The sequence below is a fragment of the Rhinolophus sinicus genome, chromosome 2, assembly GCF_057876585.1.
Source record: "Rhinolophus sinicus isolate RSI-liver-muscle chromosome 2, RSI-T2T, whole genome shotgun sequence".
NCBI lineage: Eukaryota > Metazoa > Chordata > Mammalia > Chiroptera > Rhinolophidae > Rhinolophus > Rhinolophus sinicus.
The window spans coordinates 63,690,304-63,711,969 of NC_142502.1; the positions used below are offsets into that span (position 1 = coordinate 63,690,304).

Consider the following 21,666-nt stretch of genomic DNA (forward strand, 5'->3'; position numbering starts at 1 on the left):
TAAATGATATATATTCTAAAGAGGAAAATAACTGCAAAGAAATCTTGACCTTTTCTCAGAAGCTTTATTGTTAGCAATGATTATTGGTACCATAATTCTGAAGCTACTTTGTGCATGCAGCAGGGTAGAACACGTGAGAAAGCATATTAATGTAGTTGGAAACAAGCGTTCTCACTGTGAAAGAAGAGACATAAGCATAAAATGGGATGGTGAGGAAGAACCCTGGGTGCTAGATATGAGTTGGAAACATTAATATAAATTCATAATTTAAAACTGCTTTTCCTAGTTCTGTTCATTAAGAAAGCCTAGAAGCAACGAAACAAGTATACCTAGAGCCCAAATTGTGGTTTCCAAGCCCCATTCCCCATTAAAAGAAACCAGCACACCTTGGCGAAATGGGTGATTCCAAATTGCTGTAGCGAAAGTTGAAAATGAGCCCAGAACATTGTGACTTAAAATAGTTCAACCTATACATTTACATATACATATATACACATATAGACATACATGAATATGCATAATGTGTTTATGTTTAATTTGTGTATATGTACACACACATGGAGAGACAGAGTTAGAGGGCAAATTAATGTGGGAAAATGTTGAATCTAGAAGAATATACCCATTTTCATGGTACTAGTCTTTCAATTTTTCTGTAGATTTGACATTTATCAAAATAAAACTTTGGAGTACTGGAAAAATTCAAGTGTAAGAATTAAAAATAATAGCAAAAGGTACTACATCCAGAACATAATTTGAAGGTTGAGTGTTTTAGCATCTTACAATTTTGGGTCTGCTTGACATTTGGAAGAAATTTCAAGGATAGGAAAGCATCATCTGTTAAAGAAAAGTTCAAAGGAAGTCAGAGGAGGCGATACTAAATTTAGGAGAAAACTACAGAAGCGATATCAGAAGGAGGGTGGCCAAAGGTCTTCTAAACTAGAATCGTGTGACAAGGCATCACTGAACCCACTGGCAGGCTCTCTGGAGGCTATCTGGGAAAACCAAATTTTGTTTAGTTCTCATGCCTTCAACCTTCTTCTGATGGACTTGAATAGTCAAGTATTTCTACCTAAAGAGGAAGGCTAAGAGGAAAAGCCTCCAAGACACCGCAAGGAGCAGCAGCAGGCTGGGGTGGCAGAGCAAAAATACTGCACATGGTCACCTACATTTCCACGGTGGGATTTTACTTCTGGACTGTGACACTGGCCATAAAACGACCTGTGGCAACTGATCTCACTACTAAGTACCTGGGAGAGAAGTTCCACTTCTTTTCACGTGTGGAACATTCTACTGTTTTTAAAGAGCTAGCACCTGTAGACACGGTCTTTTTGGATCTCTATAACCAATATATGGAGCACCAGCCAGAGCAGATATTTTAATCTAGATTTTGCAGTTGACAAACTGACAGAGCGGAGGTCCCACCTGAGGTCACATGACTGGCAAATGCAGATGGGGAGATAATCTGTGTGAGGCCCATGTTTCCTCTAATTTCTTTGTAGGAAATAAATGGTAGTGCCAGCAAGAGATATTGTTTGCCACAACAAGACTGCCAGGGAGGCTGATTCTTTGCTGGACCTCTAGGAAGTACAGCAAAGTGTGGTGAAGTCCTAAGACAAGGGCTCAGGGACACTTCTGAAAATCAGGCTGGCTATCAGGAAGCAGATAGGCTATTTGCTCTGGTTTATGCTGTGCTCATAGCCCAGACACATTCTGTGATGCTGCTCTGGAATATTTCTTTTATTAGGGGATGTTCCCAAGAAAGGAGAAAAAAAATATGCTGCAGACCAAGTTTGACTTCCATTAAATATTGTTTATAAACCTGAATGAACAGAAACTATTTTATAGGCATTTCAGATTCAGAAGGAATAAAAGAAAATGACAAACTTGTTTTCAATTTTTGTTGCACTTGCCTGCTACTGACTTGGTAACAGAGTGCTCACTTCACTTAGGGAGCTTTCTCACTGCACGCAGGCTTTGTCATTATACTTGGTGATAGCAAGTGCCTCTGGGTCTCTCATCCTCTGGGAAGGATCCCACAACATCCTTTCCCAAAGGGTGGGCTCCCAGCAACCATGTATCTATTTTATGGCTCTCCGCCCAGACACAGTGGATGAACCTGGGTGAACAGCTACCCGACTGGTGTCGATAGACATTCACACTGGTGACATGTGGGACAGTCATCTCTGGTCTTGTACACACACACCAAAGAGGAGAAAAAAGTCATAGAATAAAGCTAGTTGTTTTACTGAGAGGAGCACAGCCAGAGACCTTATGAGGAGAGGTACACAGATAGCCTGAATAAAAAGGGAACTGTCCTAGGCTCTGCTAGCTTTACAGTTCCCAGTTCTAGCCGCTTTGGTGTCTGGCCGTGCATATTATATTTGACTTCCTTGAAATATCCCTTGCTGGAGATTGTAAAAATGTCCATGATATTTTGCAGCTCTTTCCATCAGGAGGTGGACCTTATGAATTACTTTGACTGATAGAATATGGCAGAAATGGAACTGTGTGACTTTTGAATCTGGGTCTCAAGAGCTTCTCAGCTTCCTCCATTGCTCTTTTAGGATTCCTCTGACCACCACGTGCAGACACCTTGTCTAGTATCCTGGATATCGAGTACCACATGGCCCACCTGCTTCCTTTACACTAGCTGACAGCCTGTCAAACACCAGAAATGTGAGAATATACTAGATCATAGGCTTATAAATGACTTGCCAGCTGTGTGCAGATGCAAGAGCAATCTTAGCAGAGACCAGCTGAGCTGGACCAGAGCAGAAAAACTATCCAGCCAATCTCCCAAATTGAGTTAAATAAGGTGTGCTGTTTTATGTCATTAAGTTTTGGGGGTCATTTGTTATTCAGTAAAAGCTAATTGATACATCCCTGTACCATTCTGATACACTCCTTCCAACTTATTTTTACCCTAAGCTAACTTGAAGTATGTGGGTTTGTATCTGTGCTTGTTTTTACTTACAACATGAAGACTCTTGATTAAGAGAGAAACTGTATCGATAGTGAAGGTTAGAATGAACAGAGCTACAGGATATGGAAACACGTGGCCGAATCTCTCAGGGCGGCATACAGAAAGAATACCCTTATTTGTATTATGTTGTAGTGAAACAGCTGATTAGGCAAGGAACCCACCCCAACACCAATGGATGCCAGTAAAACATGTTTTTCATACCCTTTACCTCCTGATCCTTGTCCTGAGGGATGCAATACATTCTCTGCTCTGGTAGTCAATGTATGGTTGCAGTGAAGAGTTTTGCATTTTGTATCTTTTTCTAAGTGGGAATGTTTGTGGGTCTGTTAGCTAATTTTTCCATTTAAACACTGTATTATGAGGTGGAGAGGAGTGTTGTTTGAACAAAATGGAGTCTGATCTAGAGGGAAAATGGACTAATCTGGAAATCATTCACTTTGAGAAGAGGGGCCCTTTGATGACATTTTTTAATTCAGTTACTAGCTGACTAATTGGATTATCTCCCTTTAGGAAGAGCGTGGGTGAGAGTGTAGTTTAACGTAAGATGGTTAAATCATGTATGGCAGGGAGAGTGCTTAATAAATGGGAAGAAATGTAGGAGTGTGTGTGTGTGTGTGTGTGTGTGCACGTGCACGTGTGCATGCAAGTGCTCACACATGTGCCAGCCAAAAGGAAGAATACACAATTTGGGGGAGTATCTCTGCAATCCATATCCTTTTTTTTTCTGCACACTGTTCCCCTCCTGCTAGGATTAGATTCCCAGCAACCATTTTTGTGTTCCATAACTTCACTCCTTGGACATTGTTGATTGGGCCAAGGCTAGAGACATAACTATAGCTGGGCCAATCAGTGTCTTTTTAAATTTTTGAAACTGTGAGTAAGAGATGCTGAGTTGTTTGACTCTGGACATATAAACTAAGGAGCTGTGGAACACCTGTATTTGGCCACATGCATGTAGAAGCTCAGAAAACCAAACAGGAGAGAGGATAAGAAGGGAGGGGAGGGGAGGAGAAGAGCTAGCTAGGGAAGAGAGGGGAGGAGAGAAAAGAGAGACACATACCCACTGGGTTCCAGGTTCTCTCTCCATAACTGCCTAGCAGCTAGTTCTGGCTCTTGAATTCCACCAGGTATCCTAGCATCTTCCAATCAATTCCCTTCACGACTAAGATAATTTGAAGTGGGACTATGTTACTTGTAATCAAGAGATCCTCAGCAAAGAAAAACTCACATTAATGAAAAGGTATTTATGAGTTCCTTAACAATCAAATAAAAGGATATTTGCCAGCACTTGGTTGTATCACGTTTCTATTTTATTTACTGGTACTTATGCCAATAGTCAATCTGGGGGCCAAAACTATTGTGTACCACTTTAAATTCCATTTATATTATTAGAAGAACAACATTTTTCAATCTCACAGGGTATATTTAAATAGACATAGCTATTGTTTATTCTTCCAGTGAATTGAGTTTTGAATATGTCCTTTATCAATCTACAATTCATTTAGGAAAAATTAGTGTACATATCAGTTAGCACATAAACAAATGTTGTAAGAGGGTCATTATTACCAGTTTAAAATCTGCTTAATGACTAATGCTCTTGTAGCCTCTTTTTCCCTCGTGGTAATTCTTCCTGGAGTTCATAAATCAATATAACCATAGTTATTCACATAAGAAATGGCACTAGTTTTAAAAGTTGCAACTTTTAAGGAAAAAAATACTTATCAATTTAGATTTAATGATAATATACAGAGGCTCTCAGAGTCAACGTTAGAAGTAATGCTATTTAAATTGATTTCTTACTTTTGGAGGCAAAAAAATTTAAAAACTCTTTATGAAAGGAAAAACAAATACTTCAAAGGCTGTGTTGGTGAAGTACAAAGTTAAGGTCTGATAAGGAGATTTTCAGGTTAGCTTGGTCAGTGTACACAGCTACACAGTGCATCCAACACCCACCCTGCCAAAGCAACTGAGAGGGGGAAAAATCTACCTTGGTGATCCTCATTAACTAAGTTCATATTTGAATTGGTTACTTTTTTTTTTTTTTTGTCTCTGTTGTCCCATCATGAATCCCTTCGGTTATGATAAGGCTTTATTATGGCATCTGAAATAATGTCAATAATACTATTAAAGTCATCATGATGAGGAAAGTTCTTCCACAAGCCACTGAACTCTCCTCCCCAAACAAATGGTGAAAAATTTGAGTAGAGGATGAATGAAAAGTTATGAATGGATGAACCTTGCTGTTTCACCTGAGGAGATGATCACCTTCGGAGAATGGAAGCAGCTTGATTTCATTGTGAAAGAATAGGTTAAAAAAGTTCTCCCAACTCTGACACTGTGATAGATTTTTTGGTTTACTCCATACCTGTAGGCATTGCCATGGCATTTTAGACCTGAAAGGCATTTTAGACCGAATCTGGTAACTTATTTGTAAGGATGACAAAACTGAGGCCCAGAAAGGTTTGATAATTTTGCCATGGTTACAAAGATAATTCAGCAAAACCTTAGAACCAACAACAAAGCAGCTGTCATTATATTTGAGTGCTTATTATGCAGCAGGTGTTATGCTCAGAGCATTGTATGCATTTTCTCATTTTCATTCCAACAATCCGATGAGATTTGTACATATTATCATCATCATTGCATGATATTATTACTATCATTTTACAAATGTGGAAACTAAGGCAGAGGGTAGTTAAGTACCTTGCTCAGTGCCAGGAAGCCAAGAAGTGGCAGGGCTGTGTTTGAACTCTGACCTGACTATTGCAAAGCCCAGGGCCAGGGACTTCCCCCCACACCCTTATTCCTCCACACCCCCCATTTCTATCAGAACTTTCCAAGGCCTTACGGAAAACTTCAAGGAAGAGCTTGTATTTTAATAACAGGCAATAGTAGCTGTCTGAAAATGTTTTCAAATAATAGAATTTAAAAGTCAGCCTAGACTTGAATAGTATGACCGTAAATACATGTACCTTTTCAAGTAAGATAGTGGGATTTTGTTATAATTCAAAAGAATGACCCAACTCTTAATATTTAACAGTGACAAGGAATTTGAACATAATATTCTTATTCAGAAAATGTTTTATTCACTGTGCATTTAGGTATTAGACTAATTCTCGGTGGAAAAATTCACCAGGCAGCTGTGTATTCATTTGCCATATGCCACGTTCTCTCTGAGCCAGACGTGATGAAATCTGATTTACATTTGGGAGAGACCAGCTGCCTCTCCCAGCAAACATGCTCACCCAGTGCTCAGTAGGTAATGGGAGCCTACTAACTGAATAGAGAATGATTTAAGCATTCTGTAAGTGCAACCGGGAAGGGAAGGTATATTTTATTTACACAATAAAAAGCTGGGAAGAGTACCAAGTATTTCTTTTTCAGTCACTTGTAATAATAGAAATTGCAATGAAACATATTTTCATTTTAAGTAAAAAGTGAATTTAACTAAATTTCTTATAATAAAAGATATTCAGTTATATAAGTTATATTCAGAAATAAGTTATAAACTACAGTTCTAACAATAGGGTCTGGTCACTGCTAATAACATAAACCTATTTTGTGGGCTCCAGGTTTCCCTCGAATGCTTTTGACAGAAACATTCAAATATATAGACAGAAAACCTCTCAAAGCTTAATGCTTAAATCTGTCATAAAGATGACGGCGTGGTAAACTTTTGAGAAGGCCCACTAAGCAGAGACGAGAGAAGACCTCAGCTGGAATTTTAGCTTGGCCAATGAATCCCTGCATGTGAGAAATTTACCATCCAGTGTTTCACGTTCAAAGTAAGAACAGTAGCAGCAAGGCCACACTTCTAGAACACATACGAGGTGCCAGGCACTGTCCTAAGCACTTTTTTTTTTCTTTATTTTTTAAATTTTTTTTGTGTTAGTTTCAGGTTTACAAAACAATGTAACAGTTAGACACTTCATCCCTCACAAAGTGATAACCGCCCTCCCCCATTCTACTACCCTTCTGACATTGGATATAGCTGTTATAATTCCATTGACTCTGTTCCCTATGCTGTACTCCACATCCTGTGACCATATATGTGTATTAAATTATGGTTGACATTCGATATTATTCAGCTTCAGCTTCAGGTGTACCGAGCAGTGGTCAGGCATCTATACTGTCCATGAAGTGGTCTCCCTAATAAGACAAGTGCCCATCTGACACCCTACAAAATCTTTGCAACATTATTTTCACATAGTAACTTTAACCCTTCAAAACCTTGTTAGGTAAGTATTAGCCTTGAGTGGGGAAAGGTCATGTAGCTTGAGTGATGGAACTAGGGTTTAGCTCCAGATCTGTCTTAACCACACCTCACAAAGTTATAAAGTATGTACTTCTACTATCTTAATCACCACTCATTTTCATCGATTGAGGGTGGAAGATCTCTGGATCAGTGATGATCCTTTCGAACACAAATGAAAGAAATCCTCTTAAATTGTTTTTTTTGCAAAATAAAAGGGAATGTATTTGCTTGGGAAACTTCAATGTCCAGGGTAGATCTAAAAACTCAAACAAGTGTACTCAAGAACCTTTCTCCATGTTTTCTTCTCACCATGTAAGCTTTTATCTTTAGGAGGCTCTGCCCTTATGCCAGGTCCCAGTGGTTCCAGGCATAGGTCCTCATATCTCCAAAGCAGTATAGACATAATACCTTCATGGTCCCTGTGAGCCCCTGAACTGAGTTTCATTGATTCTGAATGGTCTGCTCTGGATCATGGGCCATCCCTGAACTAAGCACAGTAACCAGGAAAGCAAGATGATATGATTGGTCTGGGTCACATGCAACTCTTGGAGTAAAGGGTGCGTTCAGTTTGATCTGAACCATACAGAACGAGCGTGAAGAGACGTGGTTCCTCAAGGAAAGTCAGGGCACTGTTACCACAGAAGGGGGATGGGTGCTGGGTAGGCCAGAAACCACAGATGGCCACCCCAATTAGATTGTTGCTTCGGCAATTTCCAGCACTAAAAGCCTATAAACTTCTGCCAAAGAAGGGAAGGAAGGGAAGCGGGAAGAGAAGGTTATGATGTATATATAAATCCTATCCGCACTTAAATGACCAAACTTCATTTCCCCCTAGTGACTTCCTTTGCTACAGAACTTTTACTAAAATAATCAGAATCATGAAGGACAAAGATTTATGTGAAAATTTCTTTTCTCACTCTAGTTTTATAGTACTATATTAAAAAACAAACAACTGGTGACAACCTAAAAGTCCAATAGCAATGACTGGTTAAATGAGTTATGGCATATATATCCTTATGATAGAATATTATACACCTATTAGAAGTGATGTTTTTAAATAATATTCAATTATATGTGAAAGTATTGAAGATAAAATGTCAATTGCAAAAAGTTAATTGGATAAAAAATACATAGTATGCTTCTAATTTTATTAAAAAGAAAAATCTGTTTTCTGCCTATATAGAGGAAAAACACAGGGGAAGCAGAAATGTACCTAAGTCTCAATAGTAACTATCTCTTGATGGTGGGGTTTTGAGTAATTTTGATGATCTGTATACGTTTTTATATTTTCACATTTTCTACAATGAATATGTAATACCTTTATAATCAAGGAAAAAAACCCTTAAAGTTGTTGAACAGAGGGTTTTGAACTTTACTTGTTTTGTGCCTGTAAATTTGTGTCAGTTTACAGTGAGAGAAGAAATGTAGGTAGCACTAGAATCAAACATAAAACACTCTTTGAGATAACCAAGAGTTGGTTATATTTGTCTACTTCAAAAGGCTGTTTTGCAAGTTCCTTCTTTCATAAATATAAGGCTTGATTATATACTAGAAGAATATTTATACAGGTGTGTTTAATTCTAGAGCAGTTGATATAATGTCAGATAATTCAAGCTAATTAGATAAAGATAATGATTTACATTATAGAAATGCTAATTATGTTACAATATCTCATGTGCATGGTAAAATTCCACTAGATATATGGAAACCCTCTCTGTGCATTTGAATTATGAGTCCATTTCCAAAAATTCTATTTGCATCCACCTTTCAGGGCAGCATAGCTAATGTGCAAAGCAATATTAGATTAAGCCATACAAAGTTACTGTAAAAATTGGGAGTAGCAGGATTTAATGCAAACATTTAAATAAAACTGATAAAAATCACACCTATTTAGCTCAATTGTTAACACAGGAACAAGAAGCAGTAGCTGAAATACGTAATCTTTTTACATATTTTTGCCATCTTCATCATCATCATCTAATTTTAATCATCATCTAATTTTTAGGTTTCAGCATAATTTTATGTATACTATCACATTTTATCTTGGTAAGACTATTATTACCTTTGCTCTTATAAGAAAATTAAGGCATGATACAAATAAATGGTTTTCCAAGGTCACACACAGAGTAAGATGTAGAATTCAGATCTCTTAGACCTTGGTTTGCTGTTCTTATATCACCACTTGCAACTGGGAACTAGATTCTCAATGTTAATAAAACTAATAAAATCTTGATTTTTGCGTGGATCTTTACATTTTACCATTTTTTAAAACCTGGATGATCTCATTTCAGCGTAAGAACAGTTCTATGAGGTAATAATATCAACAGCCGACACTAAGTTGAGCCCTTATCAAACCGCTTTTTGTGTATTATTGTGTTGTGGTAGGCAGCCTTACGATGGCTCGCAGGGATCCCTTGCTGCTGGTATTCAGACCCTTCTTTCACTGTGTCCTCTTGAGTGTGGGCTGGAACTAGTGACTTGCCTCTAATGAAAGGAATATAGCAGAAGTGATGGGATGTCACTTCTGCGATTAGGTTACAAAAAGACTGTGGCTTCCATGTTGGAATCTCTCACTCTTAGCCTTTGTTTGGGAGAAAGCAAGCTGCAACCTCTGGGAAAAGCAGGGTGTTGATAATAGCCCATGTGGCAATGAGCGGCAGTCTCCAGGCAACAGCCAGCCAGGAACTGAGGCTTGTCAACAGCTACGCCAGCGACTCTGGAAGCATGTCTTCCCCCAGTTGAGACTTGAGATGTGTGCAGTCCTAGCTGACACTTTGCAGCCCTGTGAGAAACCTGAGCCAGAGGACCCAGCAAAGCCATGCCCAGATTCCCAACCTACATGAAGTGTGAAATAATAAAAATCTGTTGTTTTAAGCCATTAGGCTTTGGGGTAATTTGTAATGCATGTTTTTTGATTCTCATAATAGCCCTATGCGGTAATACTATTATGCCAGCCCCACCTAACAACTGAGAAAGTTACGTTTTAGAGAGGTGAAGTAATTTTTCCTAATGCAAGTAGTTAACAACTGACAGAGATGGGGTAAGAAGCTGACTCCCTGGACACCTGAATTTGGGCTTGAGTCCCATGCTGAATTGCCCTTGTAAATGATACAAGAAGCAGTTTGACTTAATACAGGTGATAATTAAAGGATGAATTTCAACAGCACACTTGGATTTGAGAAACTTCCCTGAAAGGAGACTAAGGTAGGCAGAGCAGGTATTACTGTCCTGTTGTAATGATGACAAACTAGTCAGCTCACACTGCCACGATGTGGGGACATTAACCCAGGTCGTCTGGCCCTAAGTCTCTGCTGCATGCTCCTCACCATTAGATTCATACTCATTTTTATTAGACAGGTAAACGATAAGCTACAAAATCCACATATTTTAATACAGCAACAATAATGTGTAGCAATCATAATAACCATAATATGGAACTGTCTATAATTAATTAGATGCAGGCTAATGTTACGTATGTCTGAGAAAGAAGCACTCAGTACACTCAAGGCAACGTGAGAGATTATTCTAAAGTCAGTGGGACCTGGCTGACCATCACCTTCTTGGTATAATGGTATAAATTGCCATGATGTGCTGGAGAAAATTGTTCCATTTGCATCACAGGAGCATTGCCTCTGCTACCAAATTGAAAAACAAATCAAGTCTTAAGAGCTTTGAGATTCTTGTTTTTGCTAGTCATTTTCATCCCTTTTTAGTAAGATGCTTTATTTATATGTAAATCACCAAACCCTGGAGTCAGTCCATTTTGGTCCTCCAATGCCTTAAGTATAAAATAAGGCCTCAGGTGGCCTTGGAAACAGGATTATCATGTCACGGAATGGGTGAGGAGATTGCATTGATTTACCAGTTTAGAATCTATGAAATAAAATATGCCAATACGAATTTTATTTAAATTTTTTTCTGAAAGATATTTACTTGTAAATTTATTTGCAAAATGGCCAATTACTTATTAAATGCTTTATTTAATACTAGATTTTTAAAAGAGCATCTGTATAAGGAATTGAATTAGTTTTGCAGGGACAGAGTCAGCAAAAAGTTAAAATAATTCTAACAAAAACATAATCAAAGAGAAAACCCTATTTCTTTCCCTGAATGGTTACTTAAATTATGCCGGAGTATTTATGGATCAAATTCTCTAAATGTCAAATTCTCATGCCAGGTGACAAAAATTTCCTTTGGTAGGGCGGAGTTCCACGTTGAAATTTGCAGTATGTAATAAAGTTTTAAGATGTAAGCTACTTAAGGAAGAATACAGTTCTGTTCATTTATGATAGTACAGGAGATAATTAATTACAATGCCACACTGTATTGTAGGGATAAATATTATAGAATTCATAGGAATGAGTTTTGGAATGTGGAGTCCTTTCCTACGGGGTCCTCTTCCTCCGTTTTCTTCAGATGAGGCAGGCTTTCATTTCTCATTCTTCTTGGACTCTGACAGAATCTTCTTCCATTTCTCAGGCCTGTTTTCTCCACAGTGATTTGCAAGCTTAGTATAAATCCCTGCAATTGTATCGTTGCCAGTCAGGCAAGCTAGTGGTTTTGTATATTTTGTAGCTACTCATCTTATTGAATTCTCCCATTCCTTAAAATGGCATTTTCATTTATTCATTTGAGTTTTCCTAGTTGATAATCGGTAAACAATAAACAGCTACTGCCTGACCAGAATTTATAAATTTATAACACGCCTTCCATTCCCTTCCATTTCCTTCCCTTCCTTTTTCTTTCAGATGAGTGTTAAATAATGAAGGCATGACAGTGCAGGCATCCTTGTTCTATCTTTATAGTGCTTTACCAATAAGAATGACGTTAGCTTTTGTTTCAGAAAGATGTTCTTATTGTGACAAACTGTTCCTTTCTAGTTTATAAGGAAATTTATTTCTTCTATTTCTAGTTTATTAGTTTTCAAAAGTTATGAATTTATACTGAATTTTATAAACTTTTGGTAATCTTTGAGATGGGCATTGGCTCATTGATGTGGTCTTCTTGCTCACCTCTAAAGGCAGTTTGCTTTCCCCATAAAGTAGACTCTGGTAATAGAATATTTGCAATATGAGAGCAACATGCTTCCTTGCTTAAAGATTACATATCTCTAATCAGGGCTGTAGTTCTTTGAGAGTCAGTTCCCTTATATGTTTTTCTGTTTCTTTAGCTGTAACAAAAACATATAGTTTTCTATGTTATGCTGACCCTGGTAGCTTCATGCCACCCAAAGCGTGGTTTGCAGATGAGCAGCGTCAGCATAACCTGGGAGTTTGTGAGAAATGCAAATTCTTGGCTTCATCCCACCCTACTGATCAGCGGATCTGAAGGTGGGGACCAGGAGTCTGAGGTTTAACATGCAATCCAGGTGATTCTTCTGCTCACTAAGGTTGAGAGCAACCCCTACAGAGCATGTGGAAATCATGTGACTCTCTGGGTGCCGAGCAATGGCCAATTGAACTGGAATCACATCCTGGGGTCAGTCTCTGCTTCCACATCTATAAAGGAGGTATCTGTGAGTAAATTCAGTGTGGAGATTCAATGGTTGGAGAAAGCACCACTCAAGGGCATTCTCTGAGGGCTTGAAGACATACCTGATCTGAGGCAGTATTATAAGTAAAAGGGAAAAAAATTCTTGTCAATAGGGTTCAAAGCAGTGGAACTCAGCCCAAACCCATTTCTCTTTATTTTCTACAAGGCCAGCTTCATATGCTTCACTTAAATTCAGTATTATTTCTACAACACCCATACAAGAATAACTATGGAGATAATAGTTGTAATAATACCTCCCATTTCTTCACGGTGCATGTTGCATTACCCTTTCTTCACTCCGCACAGTATGCTTATAAGGCAGGAATTGTCATTCACATTTTAGAGGTGGGACAACTGAGGCACAAGGCCATCAAAGAAAGAATTTGCTTTAGGTGATAAGAACACAGTGAGGGAGGAGCATCAGATTACAATCAATAGAAACAAACCAGAGAATTGGAGTAAGAATGTTACAGAAAAGTAATACAACAAAGGCCAGAAATCAGTGACAGTTTCTTAAAGAACCATGTTTCTTTTATAATGATGCTTCTGCAGACACTACAACTATTTCTGAAATGAGACCAAACTGGGAGAAAAAGTAAGTAGCACCCAGGAATGGAGCTGGATGGACGCAGAAAACAGTGTGATTCTACCCTTTCTGGGCCATTAAAGTTTTGTGGAGTGGCTCTTTTGGTCGGAATTCACTAAATAGGAAAGCTGGAAGCCACAGCCCCAGCACTGAACCATAAAGTCAGGGGCAGTGTCTCCAGTTCAGGGGCTGCTGTGTCTGACAGGAGAGCAGGGATATTCCCAGCAGAATCTGCTTTGAGAGGTTCTTCAAGCTGACAAGTATCAGCCAGTCCCTTGTCAAAAGTGTAAAGAAGTGTACAGCATAAAATCCCTTTTCTGGGTACTTACTGAGTTGCACAGGCTGAGAGAGTAAGAAGAGACTTTTCATGAGCAGTTTTTCAGTTATATTTCAGTTGTCACGCAGGTCCAAGCGTTAAATACAGGTATTATCCTCTCTCTCTCTCTCTCTCTCTCTCTCTCTCTCTCTCTCTCTCTCTCTCTCACACACACACACACACACACACACAGCCTTTATGATCATCTAAAAAGTTCTTTCTAAAGACAGTTGGCCGTATACCCTCTCTACCTTATGAGAAGTTCTGCATCAAGGGGCCATATATGTTTATGAGAATTCTTGCACCCACCCATTTTGAGTGGTTCAAGTGAAATATTTTAAGTAAATGCAGATCTCAGAATTGGAAGGAGCCTGGAAAGTTATCTAGTTTAATCCTTTGTGGTTGAAGTCCATATGAAAAAAGTCCTGAGATAGACACAGAGACAAGCTTCCTAGATCCCTCCTTCAAGAAAAGGCTTATAGCCCAGCTGCTGGGACTGGGTCAGGTTAGCCTTCAGCTGTCAGCCCCTTCAGGGATGTCCTCAGTGGCAGACAGCTGCCTCCTCAAGACTGTGCTCTTCTCAGGGGCAGTCCACATTCAGCTCCTGAGGCAGGAAGGGGTTGAAAAGCCTGACCCTTTTTGGCCTACCTTGGGACAACTCTGATGGACCATTTTAGTGCAGACTCCCCATGAGGTTAGCTGAGGCTGTTGTTGGGCCCACTTTGCAGCTCAATTTCTCCCTCTGCCCAGTTTGACTTCCTTTCCTTCCTCCAGCCTGATTCCCAAGGGCATTCCCTTACATACATCCTGCCTAATACACCCCATCGCAGAGTATGTTTCTCTTAGAGTATGGAGAACGCAACCTGTGACGTGCCCCCAAGGGTGCTGCACTATCCACTGATGCAGACTCCACACCTCATAGGCAGTCTCACTGCATTTTCAGATAGTGTCAGGCAGTTCTTCCATTAAGCGTTGGAGTCTGCCTCCCTATTCTTGTGTTAACTGGGTCTGTCTTCCTGAACCAACCAGAACAAGATGAGGTGGTCTACATTCTATTTGCTTCATTTCCGTTCTCTTGCCCTGGATTCTGTCTTGTAGTCTAAAAGATAAAACAAAATTTCAGCTGATTCATCATCATCTCCTTTTCTTGTGATTGTGCTGTTCGAAGGAGACAAAATTGAAGGGAAAAGCCAATGATTTATAGGGCAACAGTTCAGGAAATATGCAGTAGTTCTTGTTCCTTTTCAGGTTACTACCCATTGCAAATTGGGGTGTGAGGGGTGCTATTGCAGAAGGAAGGGGCATGATGGGAGCCAGGGGAGAAACAAAGTGCTTTGTAGCAGAAGCACAGCTTTGGAACCACCTTGGGCAATTCTTTTAATCTTTTGAGATCCAACAAATGTGTTATTGTCCATTTTCCTGTGTTCTCAGTCTTGGAGAAAGGAAATGTCACTCACCAGGTTTAGAAACCTCGGAATTGTCCTGCATTCCATACTTTCCTCCACTACTCACATCCACTTAATCTCTGCGTGTTATTATTTCCTTCTGCCCCTACAACCTCAATTCATCTTGTTTCCCTCTCTCCATGTCTACTACGACTGTCTTGGTTTGCGCTGTCATTACGGTAACTTCCTCCGGCAGACCTCTTTCCTTCCACCCCATATTACAGCCAGGGTGAGCTCTCTGTAAAATGAAACTAATTATTTTGGTCAACAGCTTAAAATACTATAATGAAGCATTATTTATTACAGCAAAAACCTGGAAGTAACTCACATAACTATCAATGGTAAAAATGGATAATTAAATGGTGGCATATTTGTACAATATGATGCTGTACTGCAACAATAAATGAACAACCATCCACATGAATAAATCTCATGAATATAACATTGAGCCAAATCACACAAAAAGATCATCCTGTACCATAGCTGAAAATAATCTATGACGTTGGAATACAGGTAGTGGTTACACTTAGGGAGGAGGGTGAAGTAATGACCGGGTGGGGACAGGACAGGAACTTGTGTGGTGGTGGTGTTGCATTTATTATTTTGGTGGTGCTTAGTTACATGAGTCTGTTCATGTTGAGAAAAGTTGCTCAGCTTAATATTTAGGATTTTCACATTTTCCTGTATGTACATTATTCTTAAAATAAATATATTTGAAACTCCTATAATGATTCCCCCAGGCCTACAGGATGAAGTCAAATTCATAGGATCCTCTCTATGAACAGCACACTTCTCAAACCTTCTCTCTAGCTATTTTCACTGTGTGTGTTCACTTCAATCACTCTGGATTGTTTGCAGCTTCCTGAAAAGGTCAGGCGGTTGAATGACAAATACAGGTTTTTAATGAATGAATGAATTGTGGGGTTGATAATACATACCCTTCAGTGCTTTTTTGAGGATTAAATAACAGAACATATGTGCAGTTCTTAGCACAATTCCTGAAGCATAGCAGGCACTCGTCCTGTGTTAGTTTCTTCCTCTTTTTTCCCTCCCCCCAGGACAGATAAATAGAATTCTGATATCTCTGAACATTATTATGGTATTGTAGCTGAAAACACTTTTTGGGAGGTAGTACCTATCAATCTCTATCCATTTGGTGGAATTTACTCCCCAGAGACACTCTGGCTTGTCTTGAATTCTCTAGAATACAAGTCTTGACACAGACTTCATTTTCCTGGACAAATGGTCCCAACAAAACCCATACTTTAATGTTGAAGTCAGCTCCTTCCCAAATCCCTGGAAATATTACCACATGCCCGTTATCTGATAAAGGAGTAAAGAACAGCTATAGCTAAGGAAAGATATTTCATGGGGTCTAGGTTTGCTTTATTCAGGCATGTTAGGTAGATGGGATCATAGGAAGATCTGAGAATTTAGAACTACAAGTGCTGCTGCTACTGGTTGCTAGTTTTCAAAATATTATCTTCTTGCTATAGAAATGCTTTCCTTCTGATGTCAGATTTCATACAGACCTTCCATCAGGTCTGCACTGATAACCAGATTCTTGAGATGCTCATTCCTCTTCCAACTTGTACTTTACAATGGTCCAGATTGGATTTTACAGCTTCTTCTAAAGGATTTTGTCTTCCTAATCCTACAACTGCATGTGTTGAGAATTGATCAACAATGAACCTATGAACAACAATGAACAACGAAGTGTGTTGCTGGCTATGTGTATTTTTCATTTTGCAAGTCTCAGGGGAACACGACCTTGAAATAAAAGCACTGAACTCTATTAGGACAAGGACCATAGTAAACCAAGTAATGCACAGTGGGTGAGACAAAAAAACAAAACAAAAGAAAACAAATATGAAAAATAAAGTTAGAATTAGACTGTATCAGACTTCTCAAGGATTATGCCAATTTTTATAAATTCTTTTTCTGTTTCTTAATCCACAAAATGTGGGAAGGGATACCAAGTTATGAAAAGTAGATTAGATATTGATAAAAGTTATTTTATTCTCAGGAAGATGGACTTTGGTAAGTGGACTCATCTAGGCCCCAAGCTTTCAGGGCCATGATACTGGTTCTTAGAAAATGACTCAGGGAGCAGAAAACAAGGGAGAAGTCAGCCACTCTAAAGAAACGCTGCCCCCTTCCCCCCCCCCCCCCCCCGCTTTTTCTTACCTGTCCACCCATCTGCCCTCTCTTTTATTTGGCATACTCATCTTCAGTGTTTCCTTGAAGTTAATGTTCACTTAATTTCACGTGTATGAAAATGGGGGAGGTGGAGAAGAAAGGAGCCAAAAACATGAGATGCCCGATTCACCTCTGCCCTGAGATGGCCTTGAGAACATATGGTATAAACAATAAAGCCTTATTTGGTTGAAATTCACCTCTTGAGCAGCCTCAAGCTTATTTTCTCATGTAAATAAACCTACAGAAATAGAGGGAAGGCCTCCCCATATTGAAGTATTAGATTTAGATCTTTTACTTTTAAAGGGTAGCATAGAAGTAAAATTCCAAGAAGGACAACAGAAACATGAAAAAAAAAAAAACCTGTGTGTAAAGCTGAGGTATAGGGAATACCTAGAATGTTTGCATAATGAGAAGAGACCTATCGGGTCAGGGCCTCAGGCTTTCTGAAAAGGGAACTACTTTCCATGAGACAACTTGGGATCTTGGCGGTGGTAGTGGTGGGGCGTAATATGGTGACTGAGCCCGGTGGGAAGGAGATGCTGCTAGTGATGCATCTCACTTTGTTCTCCATATTATATTAGGTTGATGCAAAAGCAATTGTGGTTTTTCCAATTATTTTTAACCTTTTAAACCACAATTACTTTTGCACCAACCTATAATAATCGCATCAAACAGCAGCAAATAGGAACATATCACAGTGTCATCTGGGCTAGAGATGCATCCTGGATTTTGTCTCTTCCTAAATACCATCTCTGAGACATCCTAACTTGGTTATTTTCTTCCAAAGAACAGAAATATATTTACATGATTAATGCTGACCGGGCATCACTAAGAAGAAATGGGGGGCAAGTGTTTAGAATAGCACATTTGACTAACAAAGGCGACAACAGGGTAAGCTGCAAGGGAGGCTGTGACTAATATCTCAACACGTGCTGAGGGAATGGTGTGTCCAGGAGGACACCAAGGAACACTGGGTCTAGGAACAGGCCCTGAGTAAAGTCACCATGGGCAGAAGAGAAAAGAATGAAAACTTGACTTTACTATGTTCATGATGTTGATTTCTGTGGAATTTAAAATTTTCCAGCTGGTGTATGTATTAATAAATTGTTGATATGAATACTTTTTAATATAAAAATAAGCTACGAAGTGTTCATCCCTGGAAATCTTCAAGAAAGGGACAATGTCACCTACAGGAATCTGGCACCATGCACATACCTGACTCTGAGGCTCAGTCTTACCTGCATTGTTCTTTGAGCCCCTCTCCCACTCTACCATCACAAGTCTCAATTTATAGAGCTTTGTAGCAATCCTTGTGTTTCAACAGCCCGTATCAGGTGAGGATGACATAATCGTGAAGTTCTCTCAACAATGATGAATCAGGATTTGAATGAGTTTTCTGTATAGCTCTCTAGTGATGAAATATCTGGGCTGAAGCACATCTCCCACCTCTAGGCAGCAAAATGGTTGGTTAGCTGTGGAGGTGCTATGCAGTTTCAGAAATGAGCAACATACTTTGCTTTAAACCTGCTACAGAAATTGGGCTGCTACCTAGGAGGCCAGCTTCATTTTCAGAGTTCTGTGGTCTGGGGGCTAAAGTTCTGAAGGGAGGAAAAAGGCAAGCGCTGGCATAGGCTTATTTTCTGAAATTGCTAAGTGGGCCTGAAATGCCTCCTCTCATTTATTTGTTGAAGACAAGGTCATCTCACTTAATTCAGCAGGAATACAAGTTCACCAGCAGGAGAAGAAAGGCGGGCTATAATCTCCTCTTTGTATTTGAAATATGATTTCAAAGGGATTTCGAATATACTCCCCAGGGAAGAGACTGCACAGGGAGCCAGACCCAGGCCCCTGCTTCCTGCCGCTTGAATAGGATTGTCAGAAAAGCCCCAGATTCACAAGTCCATCCTGGGTGTTTAAGATCATACACATTATGTCCAAATGTGTAACTGTGGCAAATATATATCCTAAACCAATGTCAAGTTCAGACCAGAGCATATACTGCTTGGAGCTGGGGGTAAAAACAGAATGATAGGAGAACCCTGAATTATTGAGGAAAACAGCCCTCTCCAAACCATTTGCCCATCCATTATCCCATCGTGGACTCTGAGAGATTTGGTGCAGGAGGCAGAGAAGGACAGTGAGGAAGGTCAGGAAGAAGCTCCCTGGGATGCTGCCGCTCTCCGCCTCATCATTCTCACCCAAGGACATGCAGGGTTGGATTGAATACATGGTCTTGCCCAAAACTGGACGCAGGCAGACGCATGAAGTATACATGCCGTATTTTAGCAAGGCAGAACCATGTATGGTCCTGTGATAGGAGCAGGAACCACTTGCATTTAGTCTCGATTCCCATTCATTTCACTACGTGGGGGGCCAGTCTCTCACCTTGCAGTATTGGGTGGAAATAGCTTAAGACCAAACTTCCCATCATAACTCGCACTTCCAAGCTTTATTTTGTAATTTAAGAAAAAGAGTCAGCTCCACCTGGGAATTTTCTTTATCAGGACTAAGCACATCATTATTTGGTGAGGGCTGGAGCAACCATGCTGTCCTCTCTAATCAAAGGGTTTTCAGTCGGCCTTGGCTTTGAAATCACCTCATCTGTACTCCAGCAGTCCCTGGAGCTCACCCCTCTCCGCGGGATTTCCACTTAAGTTTTTCCTCCTAGAATCCCTTCCACATTTTAAAAATCTTTAAGCCGCCTCAAATCCTTTCACAAGGAAGCAGGGTAAAATTCATAAACCACAGTTATACACAATGTCGACACTCAGGTTCACACATCTGGGGGGGATTGTTTGAGAAATGCATTCCTTATTAAGAGGTCCAGGGGGCAGGTACGGTTACCAGGCGACCCCCTTAGTTTCCCGCCTCCTGCCCCAACCCCCGCCGCCTCAGAGGTAGCAAAAATCCCCCCAAGGCCGAGCTGGAGCCCCTGGTCCGGGGTGGGGATGAGCAGGGAAGTCGCGGTCGCCCCCGCGAGTGCGCCCCTCACCTTGTGGACGGTGCGTGCAGCCGCGTCGCACTGGGCGAATTGGGCGTCCCGCTGGCTCCAGAAGTCTGACTCCGAACACGCTCCTTTTTCTCCCGAGCTTTTATCAAAGCACCGCTTCTCGCATTACCTGCCTCTGAGGTACGCTGAGTCCCGGGGTGCTGTCCTCTCGAGAGTCCCTTGCCCGCAACGATGCCTCAGGGCTGCGGCGAGACGGAGCCGGGAGCGCGGCGCGCTGGGTGGTAGGTGCTGCGCTTCGTCAAGTCTGGGCGCCCAGACTGGAAGAGGCAGCGAGAGCGGAGAAGAGGAGGAGGCGCAGGAGCAGGGGGACAGTCTATTAAATCAACCGGCCGGTTGCAGCCATTCAGGACACCCTTGACCCGAGAAGGGGATGGGTGGGATGAAAACGTGAGCCGGGATGCAATGCGGACGGTGGTGGTGGAAGAGAACTGGGGGTCTTAGCTCCGAGGTGCTTCAGGTCTTGCTTAGGCTGTAAAAGAAATTCTGGAGCTGATGGAGCCCTCAGTGCTCTCGGCTGCAAACACTAGAGGGCAGCGCTGTCCACACTATAAACCCGGCCGACCGCGTTGGAGGTGTGGACAAGGGTCCCACCTCCTGAGCCCTCTGTTGGCAGCGGCCCTGGAGGAGAAGGGGCCAGTTGGCGCCATGAGAGGCAGGTCCCATTCCCCTCCTGTGCGGTCAGCCTGGGTTGAGGAGAGAAGGAAGAGCGGGGAGGTTTGAACTTTGCCTCTGCACGCTCCTCCAGGCAAACCCTTCGGAGGTGAATTACTCAACATTCCTTGAGGGGAAAATTACAGTCAGCCTGCACAGAAAGCCTTAATGAGAGGGATGGGGAGAAGGATGTGAGAAAGAAGTGGAGGGAAATTGGGGTGGGGAAAAGTAAAAGGGGGCAGAGAGGTGGGGAAAGCTAAGAAGAAAAGGAGAAGGGGTGGGGTGGGGAGGTTGGAGCTGGTATTTCAGGTTGGCAGAAGGCTTTGTGCTCTTCCTAGTGGTCCAGGAGTGTCCACCTGCCGCAAGGCCAGAGAAGTTAATTTGGGAGGGACCTTATAGAATCGTAGCACTGATGAAGGAAGCTTCCTGAGGGCTAGTTCTAGTTGGTTACTTCCTGTCAGGAACTTGGGTGGCTCTGAAACCCTGAAGCTTTACATAGATCAATTCCCTAATATTTGGGGGGAAAACTCAAGATTATTTGAACTACAACCCTGGCAGATGGGAGAAGAGAGATGGGGAGCCAATAAATGAAATAGAAAACCTTATGCAGACAAAATGATCTGTAGACAGCCTGATACAATCTTCACACTGAAAGGAACTCGACCTCAGGAACCTCTGTAGACAACTCA

At 40.8% G+C, this 21,666-nt stretch overlaps 1 protein-coding gene across 1 annotated transcript in view; it reads right to left on the reverse strand.

Annotated features, from left to right (window-relative positions):
- HTR1E (5-hydroxytryptamine receptor 1E) overlaps positions 1-20,857 on the reverse strand; it is a 73,852-nt gene extending 52,995 nt beyond the window's left edge. The window contains exon 1 of the mRNA XM_019743235.3: positions 20,309-20,857. The gene's annotated coding sequence lies outside the window, so the exon portion shown is untranslated. The remainder of the gene's footprint in view (positions 1-20,308) is intronic.
- Between the last annotated feature and the right edge of the window lie 809 nt (positions 20,858-21,666).